Source organism: Lissotriton helveticus, chromosome 4_1 (genome assembly GCF_964261635.1).
Source record: "Lissotriton helveticus chromosome 4_1, aLisHel1.1, whole genome shotgun sequence".
In the NCBI taxonomy this organism is placed as follows: domain Eukaryota; kingdom Metazoa; phylum Chordata; class Amphibia; order Caudata; family Salamandridae; genus Lissotriton; species Lissotriton helveticus.
Window position 1 is genome coordinate 578,830,345 of NC_136063.1, and position 20,987 is coordinate 578,851,331.

The 20,987-nt window shown below is 43.8% G+C and overlaps 1 protein-coding gene across 1 annotated transcript in view; it reads left to right on the forward strand.

Moving 5' to 3' along the window:
* ARFGEF1 (ARF guanine nucleotide exchange factor 1) overlaps nt 1–20,987 on the forward strand; it is a 972,411-nt gene that overhangs the window by 335,301 nt on the left and 616,123 nt on the right. The gene's annotated exons all lie outside the window — the stretch shown is intronic.

Sequence of the window (20,987 nt, forward strand, 5' to 3'; positions counted from 1 at the left end):
GAAACAAATAAATTATTTCCCTATCTAGCGGGACTCTCAACTGAGTCTGCGAGGCCCTGCACTCCTGCGGGACTCTTGCTGAAACAGGGGAGCCCTACTAACTTCTACAATTGTCCCGCAGGATCACAGCAACCCAAAAATGTAATTGGCCCGACGTGTCCCCTGACACCTCCCCACTAAGTCCAGTGAATCAGGGTACCCGTACCCTTCTCCCTTTAAAAAAAAAAAAAAAAAGAATTCAGGACACAGGGACCTTTCTCCTCATGTTGCAGCCAGGCAGTCAGTGTGCGAGTTCCAGTGCGACTCTCGGTAGCAAGGAAGCTGACGGGAAAAGAGACCCTCTAGGCCAATCACATTGCTCTATTATTTAAAGTTGCGTGCTAATGGGACACTCCTGAGAGTACTGTGAACCCAACCATCCAGATATACATAAGTTTTGAACCTTAATTTCTCAAAAACTATTTTTCCAGATTTACACCAAATCACAAAATGTACGCTTTCTGGCAAATTTGGTGTAATTTGATTCAGCCGCTGGGTCTGTAGCGCTGTCCAAAAATCCCTATGGAAATTGCATGGGGAAATTGTGTTTTGAGTATCCCATTTTGTCTCGGTGCCTCCTTAGCTGAGTACCCCTAAACTTTCCTGGACAAAGCTGAGGTGAATTAACTTTTTTGGAGGGAAATATTTGTGAACATTCGTCAAACAGCGCAAGTTATTAGCAAACCCAAAAATGCTTTTTCTATGGTAACTAGGTCCAAATTATAACTACACAATACAAAATAAATATATATAGTAAAGATCGCCTTATTCTGAAAAATTAAAAGGCTACCTGGAGATAACGGTGTTCGTGTTTTTTTTCCGCCGAAAAAGCGAAGGATTTCTGACTCAAAATATATATATATATAAATATATATATATATATATACTTTAAATGGGCTAGTACCGGCACTTTTCAGAAATGAGTACGTGTTCTTCTATCTTCCCATTTCAAGTACTGTATCTACATCTTATCTATATCTATTCTAGCTCCCAAAGTGCTCACAGCCGATGCCGGCAAAACGGATGGAATCAGGCCTGTGGTCAAGATCATCAAACAAAAGGATGCTGCACTCCAGGATATCCTAGTTAACAAAATGTATTCACACCACAAGCATCAACACGTTTAGACGCAAGGTCTTGATCTCGTGCAGCTTCCTTTTGTTTGATGATATATATATATCATCACACACATGCACACACACACACACACACCGTATTTGCAAAGATGTACAGATTGTTATACTAATGTTTTATGTGACTATTTTGTTGTCTATTTCATCTCTCTAAGATCATGACCGACGCTTTGAAAAACCTTCACCTGAGGAATTCATTTCATCCCTACCTAATGACAAGGATACTTTTTATGGCCTTGTCTTCTTTCTATTCTTTTCTATATACAATGCTGTCCTTTTATCGTTCACACACTCAATTAAACCCATAGTACTTGCTGCCAATCAGTGAATTCTTCTCCTCACTAAGGATGGTAGACCCTGCTGACCACTTTAAATTTATAGTAGCTTGTTTCTCCTCTAAAAAATCGAATTCTTTTCAACTGAGATAAATTATATTTTTACTTTTTCCTCCCAGTTGGGATAAGTGCAATTTCTTAATTGCCTTCAAGGGTTTAAAATTTTAATTTTGTAATCTAACTTAATCTTGGTACGTTTTTCCTGCATCAAACGTGTACTATGTATCCTGGAATAATTTGCCTTTGGGTCATTTTCTTAGGTTGGGGACTACCAGACAGCTGTCTGGTTGTTTAGAGACTTCTTGGGTACATTCACAAAGCTTACCTGGAAATGCTTTTTGATTAATGCTTACCATTGGCTTTGAGGTTTGTAACTCGCATGTGCTTGCTTTCTATTTGCTGGCTTTATATGATTTAGGCTAACCAGCTTGTCCCCCCCCCCCCATGGAGCATAGTCTGTCTTCTGTATTCTTCCATGAGTGCTCGCTTTTTGTAAACAGGCCTTTACATTTTGTTCTTGTCACATTTGCTGTGCATTCAAAGATAGAGGTCTGATGGCAGGCTCTATCTTCCAAGGGAGCTTGGTGTTTACTTTTGTTTCGCTGACTTCAAAGTGAGAAGATCTGTGTGACAATCTTGCTGGATACTGGAGGTGGGAAAGTAAAGGTTTTTTTCTAGCACAAACCAACATTTACTGTCTATAACTGAACTATGCGAATATTTCAGAATATATCAGAACTAGGAAAGCACAAATGAAGCAAATTCTTTGTTATTCTGAACGATGGTGGAAACAAATATGTTAATACAATCAAAACAAATCAGTACATTAGGTGGTGCCATTTCCACACATCGTTTGCGCGCTGTATATTTTATAGCAGTAAAAGTATGTGTAAATAGTAATTTCAATTGAAAATGTGTTGTCTGTTATGGCAGTGTGCTACCACATCAGTCATACTCCATTCCACTCCATGACACTCTGCTCCACTCTACGACCCTCCACTCCCCAACACTCCACTCCCCGACACTCTACTCCCTGACACTCTATGACCCTGCACAACACAACATGCTTTTCTACAACACTCCACCCATGGCCACTCCACTTCTCCCCACTCCACTCCAGTCCACACCACTCTCCTCTACGCCACCAACTTTTAACCATGCTGAACAGAAACCATCTGGTGTACAGCATGGCTCAAACACAATGGTCAAGCCAATAGATTTTCCATAGGCTAAACATATTGGCTTTGCCAATGATTTTTATATCTGGCCATTGATAAAGCTCTAGCTGTCTCACCAGACTATTGATTTTCCATTAAATTCAGACATGGTATTTATGCATTAAGGGACACTTGGTCAGCAGGCTTCAGCCTTTGATCTATTTGTCATTCACATTTTACTCCTGTCCACTACATCATGGATGGTGTATCAGCCCACTTTACCGATTGCCACCAATTACTTTGAGTGACTGTGGTCCGTCCGACATCAGAATCGGCCCCTAAGAATGTACTTTTAGGACTTTTATTAAAATCAAAATCCAACTTTAATGCATAATGTGAATAGGTGTGATTATAAACACAACAGAATAGTTGCAACAATTGCAACTAATAAACAGAATATTAGAAAAAAATTGCAACAGTATTTTTGAGCTTACCTGCATCTGTTCTCCAACATCTTGTCCTTGTCTCTAACCAATCTTAGCACAAGAGGAGCCTGTGTGAGTTTTTGCATTGCCTTTGACCAGCATACCTTGGCGTAAGAATGGAGTTACTGTCCCATATAAAGACAGCATATTTCTTTCTCATCTCTCTTCTCTCTTCTTTGTCTCTCTCTTCTCTCTCCGTGTTGAACAGCTATGATGTCCCCAAAAAGAGGCTATTAGGCTAGGCTTGCAGCTTGATGTGGCTGCCTTTGGCCTTCGACAAGGATAAGTTGTTTAGAACTTTTGTCTGTGCAGCCTCCCAGCTCTCTTCTCCCTTGAAGCAAAGATTCCTCTTTGCCTCACCTGTCTATAAACAGCTTAAACACTCCTTTAAGCTTGTTGAACGTTATCAAACCTACAGTCAATGTATGAGCCTTAATGCAATTTCACCTACTTATGTTTCTGTGAGATATTATTGACTGTTTGGATACATAGATCAATGACTGCGGAAATAAATTATGTGATACATTGTTAAATATTTAAAAAAACGATTTTTGAAATATTAGCATGGCAAACATTACATGCCTGCAAACCAAGCTATCTGATAATTCGGAAACAAGCATACTGAATTATCAACCTGCAAGGAAACCAATATTAAACAATACTATCTGCCATGCACATATAATTTGAAAAATGAGCACCTGAATATATGAACTACAAAGGGGAAACTGTATACTTGGTTATAAAACAACATTGTTGAAGTTAATAATGCTGACCATTTGCTTCAAGTACATAATGTTACTCGTAAAAATGCCACCACGCTTGCTACAAGAAGTTGACTAGTATCCCCCTTTTTTTTGGCAGCTTAGAAAGCATACGTTCTTTGTTATCAAACTACCACTGGAAGACCAATATCTTTTCTTGACGTTGAGTTGATCATTATAATCAGCCTCACTCCAGTACAAGCAAGAGCCTTCACTGCCAGTTTGATAACAAAGAACGTATGCTTTCTAAGCTGCCAAACAAACGGGGTGACTAGTCAACTTCTTGTAGCAAGCGTGGTGGCATTTTTACGAGTTGTGGAGGACGTTGCCAGGCTGTGAAATTGACACTTTGCTAAACGCATTCCTACAGCAGAGAATACGATTCGACCGAAAGCAGAGTTTCTGCTCGACAAGGAAGGAGGTGGGAGACCATGCTACTGTCACCAATGCATATCTGAGCTAGGCCCTTGCTGTCCACTTGCTTTACTTCTTAGCACACTATGTTGAAATTCTGGAAGGGTGTCTGAAGTACAATAGTAAGTACACGAGTTACTATGCAACTTCAAATGGGCGTCCATGAATACATATCTTCCATAGCCCATATTTTAGCTTGCTTAGGCTACCTTTGAAATTATAGCATCTGAACTTAAACAATGGTACAACAAGGTTTTAGCCAAATAATTATCCTATTCCATAACTATTTTTTAATGACTATATTTTAGGCATTGTGTTCGTACTGACTCAGGCAGATGGGTATGCAATCCTTATTCTTATGGCCTGCTTGGTAGTGTTCTGCATCATTTGACTGTCTTTTCTGCAAATGTTTCTGTAGAGAACTTAGGGCATTTTAGGAAATGCATGAGTAGTACTGCCCCACAATTTCTCCCTCAGTTTTTTAATGTAATTATGCTCACTGTGTTACAGTATTCGAGGACTTGGTCACAGAGCCGCCCTGGGACAACCCCCAGATTTTTACCACACAGTGGAGTGCTTAGATTTTGACAAATGGAAACTCGATTTTTGCCAGTGACGATCTGGACCTCATTTCACCTCAGAAGAGGACTCCTTCCAGGCACAGTGAGCACGTAAAAGGCACAAGAAAGACAGCTCCTCTTAAGGCAATTTAGGTGTTAGCAAAGATTTGTGGATTTACAAGGGTTGTTGACTTTTTTCTGACTAGAATGATTTTTTGATAGGGAAGAGGTTTAATACTTATTAGAGAAAGTAAGATGTTAAATATTTAAACTGATTATCAAATGATTTAAACCTAAAGAAAGTGCACCTGCCAAACACCACAATTTTAGTCAGGTCTTACTGCAAGGCAAAGGCATGAAAAGATAGTCAAAGCTTAGCCTAGGCTCGTTACTATGGGTATCTCGTGTTCAGGTAGATGGGGAAAGTAGAAAATGACACATACATTACTGCACCCAACTCTTCTCACATAGGCAATAATCAAAAACATACCTCTTCAGTGACACACAAAATATTCAAAAACATACCTCTTCAGTGACACATAAATGTCAGCCTGTAATCACTCCATGCTAGTGGCAGCTGTTTACTCAACATTTGCCATACAATACAACAAAAGGAAGTTCCCCAGTGGTAAAGTAGAGGATCCATTGATGAAGCACGTCGCACATAATGGTAAGGGTCTGACTTGTTATATACCTTGTATCACGTAATCAAGACGAAATCAAAATGCAATAAAGAAATAGGGAGAATTGATGTGTACAGCACTAGGGGAATTGTGTCTTTGTTCTGAGTTTCACGTTACTTGCCTATAAGAAATATACTATTCAGCATTCCCACACTTCTCATCATACAAATTATTACCCACCAAACCAGGTGTGCTGTCTACGTTGACTTTATGTGTGATATGCAGCTGCACTAGTTGGTACCCTGGTCTTCTTTACATAAACATTTCTGAAAAGTAGATACTTTGGGGGGTGGAGTCCAAATTGGTAAGCTTTGCGTCGTTCACACTACGTTTTCTCACCCAAAGTGCCCTGCTAACTTTAATGCTGTCTAAAATAAACAGATTTCTTTTCTACCTCCGAGTGTTCGCTACAATATTTGGAACTTGATTAGCTGGCACCTAGGGAAATAGGGGAACCTACCCTTCCACAGATGCCTGGAGGAATCCAGGAAAGAACCCTTGCAGGACAAAAAAAGATTTGCTGTACTAAGATAACGTTCTTCCCTGCTTTCAGAAACAGAGTTGTAAAAAAAATGTCTACTACAGTTCTTGCAATTTTGGAATTGGAGGTCAATAATTTCCTGTTTTTTGCCTACTTATAGTTTATGGGGAACAAAAGTATGAAACCGGTGGATAAACCCGGAAAGCTATATATTTATAAAAAGTAAGCAGAATTCTGAATTCAACAAGGAGTCGTTTGGTTAGATCGTGCTTGACTTTCGCAAAGAATCTAATATTTGGAATAAAAATAATGAACGGTAGAAAGGGAAATTTGAAATAGAAGACAGTGGTTTAATCTGAAACGTTTTACTTTGAGGGTTGATCTAAACAAATATTATACCGTTATGTCTGTTACACTCTTCTCGTCACAGAGATATATATAGAGGTTGTCAGTTGTCCAAATATAGGTCATACCCGCAGCCATCAACCAAGCTGTGAAATATTATTATTTTTCAAGTGGTTTTTTTTTCGACCTTGCATCAATTGATAAGGTTAAATATAAATGTATAATACATAAAACAGTAGGGATGAATGAAAGCTCAGCATTTTGTGAAATAGGCCCAAAACTCGGAGTTTAGGAATAAGGATTCTTCCTGCCTCCCTGATTTAGGGATTACCCATAATGTCTAATGATTTATAGTGCATTTCCAAAATGTGTTTTTATGTGCACACTGTCTTCAATTTGGAAGACAAAACGTAGAGAAATTTAGTACATAACAACAAATGGTCCTACGGCTCTGCAATCACACACTACTTCAATACAAACACTACCCTAGAACGTGAGGGCCTATTGTCCTCAACTGGAAAGGCCCTAAAGTGCAATGCTGTAACATCATGATCTTTCTTTTGAATTTCAGTAATTCTAGGGATGTGGGTGGGTATGGTATTTGGTTCCTAGGTCAGCCAGGAGTCCATCTACCAACCCTAGATATTTTAGAAAACTAGGCATCCGGGGAAATTCAGGGTCGTTTGACTTGCATGTATCCCACTATTTCTTCCTTCTCAGAATGCCATACAAATGTCAAACTTTGCCTAACTTCACAGATAGTCCTAAGTTTCTTTGACAAATGCTTTAAAATCTGCATCCATTGGTAATAAACGTTCTACCATAGAGCATTCCCACACTTCTTCCGATTGTACCCCTTTTGTGCGGATGGGTCTATATCCCAGGACAGGAAAGGCCACAAAATGCAGACTACAGCACATTTTACTACTTTATTTCTTATTGTCTTGTTTTCCTCCTGGTCAAACCATAAACCCTGGGTATTTTTAGAATCTCTAATGTGGGAAAAAAGACGCACTTTTTGCCTGTTTATCTTTGGAGGAACAAAAAGTTATGAAGGCTTAAGCACAAAATGCCCTCAAAATCAGGGTACAGCATGGGAGGGGAGCTTCAGGTGGCAGATTATTCTCATTCTCTTATTGAGGCTTTCCCCTCTTATTCTGTGTTTTAATGGGAAGGATGAAGAATAAATTGAATCTGAATTGCAATGACTCTCCCACCCGTAAGAGACTTTATCCACATAATAAAGACTCTTGGGTTGTTTAAAACCCAGCATGCAGCTCTAGCAGTGAACTGCCTTCCTTATTTAGAGCTCTCCCTCCTGGCTGACAGGGTTCTCTGTGTCTTAAGTGGACTTGCTACATACTGATCCTTTGCAGAGGGGTTGCAGGTTTGATATTCCCATTCTGAAAAACAACGCATGGAGCAGGAGTTGTTTTTTGAAAGCAAGAAAATCTATGGCCCTGATGTGCAGAAACATTTCTCTCTAGAGGCCACTGTTTGTTTTCCCTACCCTGGACTACTGTTGAAAGCTAGCGACGGCTTCCCAGCCCTAAATAGGGCGGGGCTAACAATATTGTGAACTGGTGGCCCACTTGTAGCTAGGGGGGTCGTCCTCCAATCTGGGGAACTGGGTTCGAGTCTCGGCAATGACGATGAACATCCTGTGATTCTGGGCAAATCACTTAATCTCCCAATGCCTAACCAAAAAAAAGAATGTGTCCTCATGTAATGCAAATGGTGCTATGTAAAGCACTCTGATACCCGATTCGGGACAAGTTCGCGCTATATAAAACTCTGCAAAAAATAAATAAATAAAGGTGTAAGCTGGTAGACGCAGCTGAGGCTTCACTAGTGTAAACCCAACGTTTTCCCTGACTCTAAATACAATGGGTAACTCTCAAGTTTGGCTGAGCAGAAGCACTACCTGCATACGGAGGTGCTCATCAGCCAAACTCTAAACAACCCCTTCATTTATTTGTATAAATGATGGTAAACAGTTATCTGAAATTTCAAAACAAAAAAATTCTATTTTGTTCATATTTTTTATTTCTGTTATTCAGTTGCCAGAGTATCTATTATTGATTGACTAGTCAGCAGTTGTATTTGAAACTGTAGTTTCAAAACTCACAGACTACCTGGAGAACAACGACCTTCTCAACCCATCCCAATCGAGATTCCACTTGAACCACAGCAGGGAAACCGCACTAATTGAAGCCAGAAACAACATCAGGACTCTCCTAGACCAAGGAGAAACAGCTGCCCTATCCTCTTCGACCTCTCAGCAGCTTTCGACACCATGTCCCACCACATCCTGATCAAGGTGCTCCATCAGGTCAGGATCCAAGAGGACACCCTCAAATGGATAGCATCATTCATCACTGAAAGAAACCAGAGAGCCCACCTTCCACCTCGGCTCCCAAGAACATCATATGTGGCGTCTCCCAAGGGTTCCCCTCAGCCCCACCCTATTCAACACTTAAATGACCCCCACCGCCAAAATCAGGACCCGTGGACTCAACATTATATCATGCAGACGACACCCAGCTTATCCTCTCTCTATCCACAGACCCATATATCACAAGGGCCAACTTCATCCTGTGCACTGCTTATTTCTTATGTGATTAATTTTTGCATATCTATGGAGAATCATATTAGGATATTTTTTGTCTCCCAAGTTTAAGATCTAAAATGTTTAGTTTACTGGATTTGATATTTCTTGTGTTTTCATCATCTGCATTCTGCCGTTAACTCCATCTTTTATTGTTCATCTCTCATCTATTTTGCGTAGGCAATTTACATACTTTTTCACTGATGCAGCAAGTCTGAAGGACTCCCCATCTCCTAAAACATATTTTGAAACCGACTATTCAAATTACTGTTTTTATATTTATTTTTGGGTGGGAAATAAACTACTTGATGATTGGGTTTTTTTCAGTACATTTTATTGACTTTTAGGAAAAGAATACAACACCAGGCTTACTCCACCAACAAAAGCCATACGGAAGTCACGGTCATTATTCCCAGATCTCTTACAAATTGAAAGGTTAACAGCCATCAGCCACTTGCATTTTTTGTATTGTTGGCTCCACGAAGAAAGCCTTAGGTTATTCGTTAGCCCTAACCTCCCTACCCTAACTTTACTCTTCCCCAATCTGAATACACCAGCCCACACCGTTTATATTTTATAGGGCAAACCCCCACCACATAACAAGCTACAAGGATAAGTCATCATTGTTCAGAAGCCATCCATCTCAAACAACCCAGTTCCCTCAATTTAGATGGGTCATCCTTCACCAAAGGCAATGAAGTAACATATTTAAGGATCCCACATTTTCGTAAATTTCTTATCAGTCTGCTGTATGTCATACATGCGTTTTTCATGGTTTGTAATTTGCTACTTTTCTGCTATCTATAGGGAAACTTTTCAGGAATCCGTTTTTTCCAAAATATTTCAGTTAGCCCCTTAAACCCCTCTAACATGAGCGAGTAGACCCCTTATTAAAAATAGGACAGTGTGACTTTGGCTCAGTGTCAATATATAGCTGCACTTTCTCCGGGCACCTCTGCCGGCTACCCCACCATCTCATCTATGTGGCTCAGCATTTCTTTCCAGAACATCTGAATTTTAACGCAATCCCGCAATATGTGTAGGAAGATTCCTACCCCAGTTCCACATATCCAGCATCTGTCCAATGTGTATTTGGTTTCATTTTCTGTGCAGTCTGTGAGGCATGAGGTAGCATCTCTTCCGCAGTTTATGTTCTGTCTCCCTGTTGGCAACACTTTGAAGCTGTTTCGATATATCCTGACAAACCCCTTTTATTGGGCCTTGGTGAACCCTCTTCACAATTCTAGCCCCAGTTGTGTCTGATAATTCCACTTTGTACTGTTTCTCCCAGTGTTCAGAATGGTGTATATGTTTGAAATCAGACCCTTAGTGGATTAAAATTAAGTCATAAATATTTAAAAAACAGGCAGTTGTCTGGTGACTGCCCTTTTATTACATGACTGATGAACCCAGTGGCGCAGTTGTGCATACTGCAGTCTTTCATGCTCTGTTACCCCATGTGTGTGTTTACACTCCATTAAACAACTTAATGTTGCCCTTTTCCAAACAAGTCTTGTAGGCTAAGGCGCCCACCCAATTGCCATCTTCCAAATCTTTTCCCATCTAAAGCGGAAGAAAAGAAAAACTCACATTTTAATGCAGAGGGTCAAAGGATCACTGAAACCATAACTGCCCTCTGTCCTATAATTTGAGGGACGTTTTGGTTATGGGTGATATATAGAGATTAAAGATCTATGCTTCTTTGAAACCCACAGTGTATCCCATAGGGGTTTTCCTAAAAGTACCCGCTCTATGTCTATCCAATGTCCTCGGTCTTCCATTGGGACCATTCAACAATTACCCATAGATGTGAAGCATGGTAATACTTTAATATATGTTGGCAGGCTAATCCGCCTTTTCACATGGTGTCATAAATACTTATGGTTGTTATTCTAGCCCAACTGTGGGCCCATATGAAAGATGGCAAACTCTTTTGCAAAGATTGGATTTCAGGTAATTGGTATCTTCTGAAATAGATACAGAAGACGGGGCAGTATGCTCCTTTTAGTAACTTTTATACATTCTAGCTAGGATACATACCGTCCATGCCATCTGACTAGGTCCAACATAATTTGTGCTTTCAAGAAGAGCCAATTAAGCCTTGCCCAATTTTTAATTGTGATTGAAATGTTAATGCCCACATATCTAATAATAGGTATGTTTTAAGACTCTCTACCTGGTCTACTGGGAGGTTGATGTAAAGAATTTCTGATTTATCTTTTTTGACATTGAACCCCAATATCTGCTTGAATATTTCTGAGGTTTTTATGACCTCTGGGAGGATAGTTTCAGGGTCTGTGAAGGTATGGAGCACTTGTTATTTGCTATGTTGTTTGGATTTAATATAGCGCATGACTCATCCACGGATATCGGCATATTGTCTGCAGATGAGCTTATTTTATGTTCAGTGAACCTAAATGCCCTACTCCTGGCTATTATTGTACATGCACTGCTGGTGGCTCAATGGTCAGGGCGAACAATAAAGGTGATGATGGACAGCCCTGCCTGGTCCCTCTTTGCAGATGGATTTCTTACGAGTCAATGCTGTTAACTTGTTCTCTAGGCCTCGGGCTGTGGTAGTTAGCAAGATCCATACTTTCATCATGGTCCCTCTTCCTATTTTATTTAGGATGTTCTACAAAAACTCCCTTCTCAAACTCCTCTTCTGTATGTATCATAATCATGGTAGCTAGTATCCTATTGACTTTCACTTTTTGCTACTCTCTGTCTACATTGTCAGAGCCATGTCACCCCTGCACAAATCTCACTTGGACCACGTTGACGATAGCTGTCTAGATTTTATCTAACCTAGAGTTACAACACTTTTTGGTTTTTTACTTTCACCTTGTGTAAGGCCACTTCCTTCCGCTGCGATTACTGCTATGTAAGACCTTAGTGGTTGGACTGTGATGCCAAGGAGATGGTCTGACTTATTACCCTTTTCATAGATGGCTTGTTTTAATCTAATCTAAGGCGGGAATGTCCCTGGCCAGTTTAGGCGTGGGAGAGATTTTAAAAAAAGGTTTTAGGCTAAGTAGTTGGCTGATCAATTTATGTTCAGCCACAATATGATTGCAGTCCCTTAATGATTGCTCTGATCGCCCCTCTAGTACTCACCTAGAGGTGCCCAAGTGCATGAGCAGATTTGGGTTTGTTTCCTGGGTCATTTTCCTCCATGTAATTAAGTATACCATTCCTAATTTCCTCCTTACTGATATAATCCCTAAAGTAACACATTTGTGTTTTGCAGTGCCCACGATTGCCACTGAGTCTCCCCCATTTGACCTCCAGCTTAGTATGGTCGGATGCAATGCCTCTCTCCATCCTCACCTTAAGCAGCCTATCCAACAGATTCCTAGAAAGGAATAGGTACTCAGTGCGAGTACAGGTCCAATAAACATGTTAGTACAAGGACTAATTCCTCTCCCTGATGTATGCATACCTGGTAATTGCTTTTCCCTAACAAATAAAAAACAAATATTCTCCTCTTCATCTTTCAAACTTTTGCTGCAGAAATTCCTAGCGAAAAAAGTGAAAATGTCTTTTTCTGTTACTTTTGAAATTTAAAATATATTTTACTGTGATTACTACTAGCAATTCAGTTTTTGATTGAACGTTTCCTAGTAAAAGAATTGAAAATTCCCACATTAGTTGAGTTGGTAAAAATTGTGGCATAACGGAACAATTACGAATTGGACTGCAATTAAAACTCTACACATCCTAAGCTATTTCCGTGGCATGTGTCATTAAAGTTCCAAAATTCTGTCATTATTTCTTGTGGAAGAGTAATGTTGTCTCTGGCATTCAGAAAACCTCCAAGTTTCCACCAAAAATTATACCCAGGCGACCTCTTGTGATTGGTAACATTTGTTATAGGTAATTACAATCAGTGCCTTAGAACAAGTCAAAGGTAGTTCAGATTATAGGTCAATAAAAAATAAATTACCAACTAAAGGTAAACAAGCATTAGAAATGCAATCGGGCTCGGATTTATTTGAGTTTGAGCTAATGGCATTGTAAATGGTAATGTATTTTTGCTAAGTGTTATGGAGTGTGTTAATGTGGTGGTGGTGGTAGTGGTAGTACTGGTGGTGGTGGTAGTGGTAGTACTGGTGGCTGTAGTAGTGGTAGTACTGGTGGCTGTAGTAGTGGTAGTACTGGTGGTGGTAGTACTGGTAGTACTGATAGTGGTAGTACTGGTGATGGTGGTGGTACTGGTAGTGGTAGTACTGGTGGTGGTGGTACTGGTAGTGGTAGTACTGGTGGTGGTGGTGGTACTGGTAGTACTGGTGGTGGTACTGGTAGTGGTAGTAGTGGTAGTACTGGAGGTGGTGGTACTGGTAATGGTAGTACTGTTGGTGGTAGTACTGGTGGTGGTAGTACTGGTAGTGGTGGTACTGGTGGTGGTGGTACTGGTAGCGGGAGTACTGGTGGTGGTGGTACTGGTAGCAGTAGCATTGGTGGTGGTGGTACTGCTGCCCGTAATACTGGTAGTGGTAGTACTGCTGGTGGTGGTACTGGTGGTGGTAGTACTGATGGTGGTAGTGGTACTGGTTGTGGTAGTACTGCTACTGGTAGTACTGGTGGTGGTGGTAGTACTGTTGGTGATGGTAGTGGTAGTACTGGTGGCTGTAGTAGTGGTACTACTGGTGGCTGTAGTAGTGGTAGTACTGGTGGTGGTAGTACTGGTAGTACTGATGGTGGTAGTACTGGTAGTACTGGTGGTGGTGGTGGTACTGGTAGTGGTAGTACTGGTGGTGGTGGTACTGGTAGTACTGGTAGTGGTGGTACTGGTGGTGGTGGTGGTGGTGGTACTGGTAGTGGTAGTAGTGGTAGTACTGGAGGTGGTGATACTGGTAGTGGTAGTACTGTTGGTGTTAGTACTGCTGATGGTAGTACTGGTAGTGGTGGTACTGGTAGTGGTGGTACTGGTAGCGGGAGTACTGGTAGCGGGAGTACTGGTGGCGGTGGTGGTACTGGTAGCAGTAGCATTGATGGTAGTGGTACTGCTGCCCGTAATACTTCTACCAATCTGCACTCTGCACTACCAATCTGCACTCTGCACTCTGCACTACCAATCTGCACTCTGCACTACCACTCTGCACTCTGCACTACCACTCTGCACTCTGCACTACCACTCTGCACTCTGCACTACCACTCTGCACTCTGCACTACCACTCTGCACTACCACTCTGCACTACCACTCTGCACTCTGCACTACCAATCTGCACTCTGCACTACCAATCTGCACTCTGCACTACCAATCTGCACTCTGCACTACCAATCTGCACTCTGCACTACCAAACTGCACTCTGCACTACCAATCTGCACTCTGCACTCTCAATCTGCACTCTGCACTACCACTCGCACTCTCAATCTGCGCTCTGCACTACCACTCTGCGCTCTGCTCTGCACTACCACTCTGCGCTACCACTCTGCGCTCTGCACTACCACTCTGCGCTCTACACTACCACTCTGCGCTCTGCACTACCACTCTGCGCTCTGCACTACCACTCTGCGCTCTGCACTACCACTCTGCGCTCTGCACTACCACTCTGCGCTCTGCACTACCACTCTGCACTCTGCACTACCACTCGCACTCTGCACTACCACTCGCACTCTGCACTACCAATCTGCACTCTGCACTCTCAATCTGCACTCTGCACTACCACTCTGCACTACCACTCTGCACTACCACTCTGCACTCTCAAACTGCACTCTGCACTCTGCACTCTGCACTCTGCACTACCACTCTGCACTACCACTCTGCACTACCACTCTGCACTACCACTCTGCACTACCACTCTGCACTACCACTCTGCACTCTGCACTACCACTCTGCACTCTGCACTACCACTCTGCACTACCACTCTGCACTACCACTCTGCACTCTGCACTACCACTCTGCACTACCACTCTGCACTCTGCATTACCACTCTGCACTCTGCACTACCACTCTGCACTACCACTCTGCACTACCACTCTGCAATACCACTCTGCACTACCACTCTGCACTACCACTCTGCACTCTCACTCTGCACTACCACTCTGCACTACCAATCTGCACTCTGCACTATCAATCTGCACTCTGCACTACCACTCACACTCTCAATCTGCATTCTCACTCTGCACTCTGCACTACCACTCTGCACTACCACTCTGCACTCTGCACTACCACTCTGCACTCTGCACTACCACTCTGCACTACCACTCTGCACTACCACTCTGCACTCTGCACTACCAATCTGCACTCTGCACTACCAATCTGCACTCTGCACTACCAATCTGCACTCTGCACTACCAATCTGCACTCTGCACTACCAAACTGCACTCTGCACTACCAATCTGCACTCTGCACTCTCAATCTGCACTCTGCACTACCACTCGCACTCTCAATCTGCGCTCTGCACTACCACTCTGCGCTCTGCTCTGCACTACCACTCTGCGCTACCACTCTGCGCTCTGCACTACCACTCTGCGCTCTACACTACCACTCTGCGCTCTGCACTACCACTCTGCGCTCTGCACTACCACTCTGCGCTCTGCACTACCACTCTGCGCTCTGCACTACCACTCTGCGCTCTGCACTACCACTCTGCACTCTGCACTACCACTCGCACTCTGCACTACCACTCGCACTCTGCACTACCAATCTGCACTCTGCACTCTCAATCTGCACTCTGCACTACCACTCTGCACTACCACTCTGCACTACCACTCTGCACTCTCAAACTGCACTCTGCACTCTGCACTACCACTCTGCACTACCACTCTGCACTACCACTCTGCACTACCACTCTGCACTACCACTCTGCACTCTGCACTCTGCACTACCACTCTGCACTCTGCACTACCACTCTGCACTACCACTCTGCACTACCACTCTGCACTCTGCACTACCACTCTGCACTACCACTCTGCACTCTGCATTACCACTCTGCACTCTGCACTACCACTCTGCACTACCACTCTGCACTACCACTCTGCACTACCACTCTGCACTACCACTCTGCACTACCACTCTGCACTCTCACTCTGCACTACCACTCTGCACTACCAATCTGCACTCTGCACTACCAATCTGCACTCTGCACTACCACTCGCACTCTCAATCTGCATTCTCACTCTGCACTCTGCACTACCACTCTGCACTACCACTCTGCACTCTGCACTACCACTCTGCACTCGGCACTACCACTCTGCACTCTGCACTACCACTCTGCACTCTGCACTACCACTCTGCACTACCACTCTGCACTCTGCACTACCACTCTGCACTCTGCACTACCACTCTGCACTCTGCACTACCACTCTGCACTACCACTCTGCACTACCACTCTGCACTCTGCACTACCACTCTGCACTCTGCACTACAACTCTGCACTACCAATCTGCACTACCACTCTGCACTACCACTCTGCACTCTGCACTACCACTCTGCACTCTGCACTACCACTCTGCACTCTGCACTACCACTCTGCACTACCACTCTGCACTACCACTCTGCACTCTGCACTACCACTCTGCACTCTGCACTACCACTCTGCACTCTGCACTACCACTCTGCACTCTGCACTACCACTCTGCACTCTGCACTACCACTCTGCACTCTGCACCACCACTCTGCACTACCACTCTGCACTCTGCACTACCACTCTGCACTCTGCACTACCACTCTTTACTCTGCACTACCACTCTGCACTCTGCACTACCAATCTGCACTCTGCACTACCAATCTGCACTCTGCACTACCACTCGCACTCTCAATCTGCACTACCACTCTGCACTACCACTCTGCACTACCACTCTGCACTACCACTCTGCACTACCACTCTGCACTACCACTCTGCACTACCACTCTGCACTACCACTCTGCACTACCAAACTGCACTACCAATCTGCACTCTGCACTACCAATCTGCACTCTGCACTACCAAACTGCACTCTGCACTACCAATCTGCACTCTGCACTACCAATCTGCACTCTGCACTACCACTCGCACTCTCACTCTGCACTCTGCACTACCACTCTGCACTACCACTCTGCACTACCACTCTGCACTACCACTCTGCACTACCAAACTGCACTCTGCACTCTCACTCTGCACTACCACTCTGTACTCTGCACTACCACTCGCACTCTGCACTCTGCACTACCACTCTGCACTCTGCACTACCACTCGCACTCTCACTCTGCACTACCACTCTGCACTCTGCACTACCACTCTGCACTCTGCACTACCACTCGCACTCTCACTCTGCACTACCACTCTGCACTCTGCACTACCCTATCCTTCACCACAGCACAGAGCAGAACGGCGCCTTCCCTCATAGACTGACATACAGCATGGTGCCCAGTAGGACTGCGCCAGATTTATATTTAGCTGGTGTCGCAGCCGCCCAAACTCACACTGAACCCGAAGTAGGGCATGAAAAGCGCACTCTTTACCTCTTACTGAACTCGCCACCCGTCAGGTGCTCCTGGGAACTCCTGCATAGTCAGACGCATATTATATATATTTTTGTATTAATTATAACACAAGAGTAGAAATATACATATCAGGCATCATTCGATGGAACATATCATAACAGTGAATGGGCAGACCAAATAAGAGAATACACATCAGTTATAGGCATCTGAGAGATATCAATATCAAATTAGAGCCGAGATGGAACATTACAGTACAGAGTGCCTCGAGCGAACATCATCGGATACCGCCCATCCAGAATACAGAATACAGTAATACAACACTCGACACCCGGATATGAAGAGTATACGATCAGGAGAATATGCCACATCTCTTGCGAAGAAGGGAAAAGGGACATAGAAAGGTCATAGAACAAAATAAAGGAAAAATAAAAAAAAAACACCCTCCACCCCCCACCCTGCACCCCTGCAGATGGCTACGACCTAACCCCATTAGCAGCGTGCCTATCGCCCACTAAACTAAGCCCAAGGAAGGGAAAAGATGGAGGAGGAGAGTCGTGAAAGGCAAATACACCCTCAGTCTCCCGTACCCCCCGCCAGAAGCGATCACCCCGAAATATAGTCAAACCAACATATAGCAAATTTACAAACCAGTCGGGGGAGGAAGCAAAACACCACCCAACTCCCGTCACAATAGAGGTACAATCCCGGCATTGAATCAAGCTATTTTATCGAACCCAAGCCCTCAAGTTCAACCCTGGCCCAAACGGTACTTCGTGAGAGTCTTTACCACTCGAACCACCATCACAATTGAAAATGTAGAACAGTCGTCAAAGTTCACGTTGGTGTTGCAGGATCGGCAGATGGAAAGATGTTTACGATTTCCACAAAACGAGCGAAGAAAAATGTCCAAAGATGTCAAGTCTTTCCAACAGTCACTGAGGAACTCGTAGCGGCACAGAAGACTGTCCATATTCGAATGAGGCGGCAGCAGGATAGAGCAGGGAACGCTGGCGACAAACACGGGCTCGCTGGCTGTGAGTTGGCAGTCGACAAAGCACAGTAAATCCGGGTTATGTCCGGGGACCTCGATCTCAGGCATACATTGCACCGCTGGTACCACAGATAGATGAGAGTTAAGCGAAGAATCATAGACCGGTCCCAAAATACCGTCCACTTGCACGCTCAGTGTCCGGAAGACAGCTGCGAACTGTGAATGGAGCGCTCCAATGGCGGCCATAACGGCCTGCAGCGATGGCGTACCCTCCGTCCGCCCCATCTCCTCTCAAGAAGAGGCAGAGCTGGATTCGTACCCCGGAGGCCGGCTTCTCCGGGGCAGCAGGTCATGCAGATCCAAGGATCACAGTGGGCGCTCTCTGTCGCGGAAGATCGACACCGTCGCCGGCAGCGAGGGCCCCGGCCCGTCAACCCCGGGGCACCAGCGGGGTCCCCGGGCGCCGGACTCCCGGACACGGCAGACGGCGCGATACGCTGATGTGTTCACGGTGCAGACCGTCCACGATGCCACCACCCGAAAACAAACTGGTTACGGGACACTCGTGGGGACCGGGCTCAGTCCAGGTCCAGCGGCCGTTGTTGATCAACTCCAACCCGGATGAGACAGAAATCGAGGCCCCGGCTTCCACACGATGTTAGGCCGAGAATGGAAACACGGCATATCTTCATCATCCGATAGGATAAAAACCTCGGGATTGCACCTTTAGAAGCAGAAATACTTCATGAACCCGGGAGTCTGGTGCGAATTCAGGATGAATAGCAGGATATACGAGCTGCTGGCGGAGGTCGACGGAGCCGGGAGCTTATGCGGCCATCTTGGTTGCTGGCGTCCAGACGCATATTAACTGACACATCGTTGAGCAAATAACAAACCTTTCTTTTTTTTAAATAAGTAGCTGAACTGTGTCGACAGAGTCCTTCACGCACGGCAGCTTTAGGCGTGAAGAAATATCATGTAGGAAATCGGGTGACCCAGAGAGGCTCAGATTATATTATACAGAATAAAATACCACTACAAAATCTTTTTAAATGCATAATTGTTGAAATGAGTGAATGTTCAATATCATCCGAAATTGCACTTTCCCACTTATTTTTATCGCAGCTAAGAGTGACAGTCAAATATACAGCTGGTACCGTGTTCTTCCCTCGTTATTCCACTTACCATGTCAGCCTCTTAAATAAACAAACTGGCAAGCCAGCCCGAAGCACCCACCACGTCGACCCTGAAGTATCACCTCACAGGGCTATCAGTGCTCTAAAACAAACTCGCTTTACATTCCGTGTTCAAACAAGGAGGTGCAAGTTAGCTGAAAACTGTAAACCTTTTATTCCAAACAAACATTTTAAATTTCGGTAAAAGCATTTCAGCTATTCAAACATTGAAATTAGCCGAGTAAACCTGAGATGAAAGGAGCAACAAAATAATGCATGGCGCGCGCCAACCAAAACGCACTGCAGAATGGTGAACGCGCACACATTATCTGGATTCCATTACAGCACCTCCCTGACAGCTCCTAATTGATATTTATGGACGGCCGTGCGCGAAACCGCAGAGAAAATGCCAAACATGGCGGACGTAAATTACATATAGCCTATCGCGTAAAGGCTACTAAAAAGACAGCACAGCGAAGACGAATCACTATGCAGATGCCATAAAAAAAGCCCGCGCACTAAGGAATGTTTCTTTCCCGAGCCCTAAAGAAACCTTTTTTTTTTTCTTCAACAATAGGAGCTCGGAGCTCCGCCCCACTTCGTGGTGACGTAGGCCGAGCCCTAAAAACAGTATAAGAAGACGTAGAGTTATTCAGCCCACTCAGTAAACAATGGGTATATACTTTATTCACTGCCTCAGAATGGTGTGGATATGCAGAGGTGGTACGGGAGAGCTGGAGGTTTACAAAGTAATTTAAAGATTTTGACTAGGGGCATGTTCCAGATTGGAGAATGATAGTGAATTAGGGCTAGGAGTTTTTTTAGCGTGGATGATACTCTACCCAGATGGGATAGCATTAGTTGCATAGCAGAGTGGTACATATATATTTTATTTTCTTCTAGTGCATGCTGAATTGGATTGTTTCAGGGCTCTTTGGCTCAAGTAAGATTTTGTACTCTTGGGGTTTGAATTCGTGCCATTTTAAGGATTTTTAGTGTCCCGCAATAAATATTTTTAGAGTTTCCACCTCAGAACAACTTCATTGACCATTCTCAGCTACATAGACAATGATGAGTTAGAATGAGGTAATGACATAAAGAGGTAGACAGAGTGGAGAGAAAGTATAGATAGATAGATGCATAAGAGAGAAGCCAAAAAAAGGGGGCTATATGATGAGGTACAGAAAGTAAGGTAACGTAAAGAGTAATGAGTCAAAGAGGGTTGAATGGCAGAGAGATGAGTTGTAGCGAGAAAAGTGATGACGCAGATTGACAGAAGTGAGATAGTAAAAGAGGAGAGGTTGATCAAGGGAGGGTGACTTAGAGAGGTGAAGGTAGAGAGGTATGAAAGTAAGATCTATAAAAAGAGCTAGAGGAGAGGTGAAATAG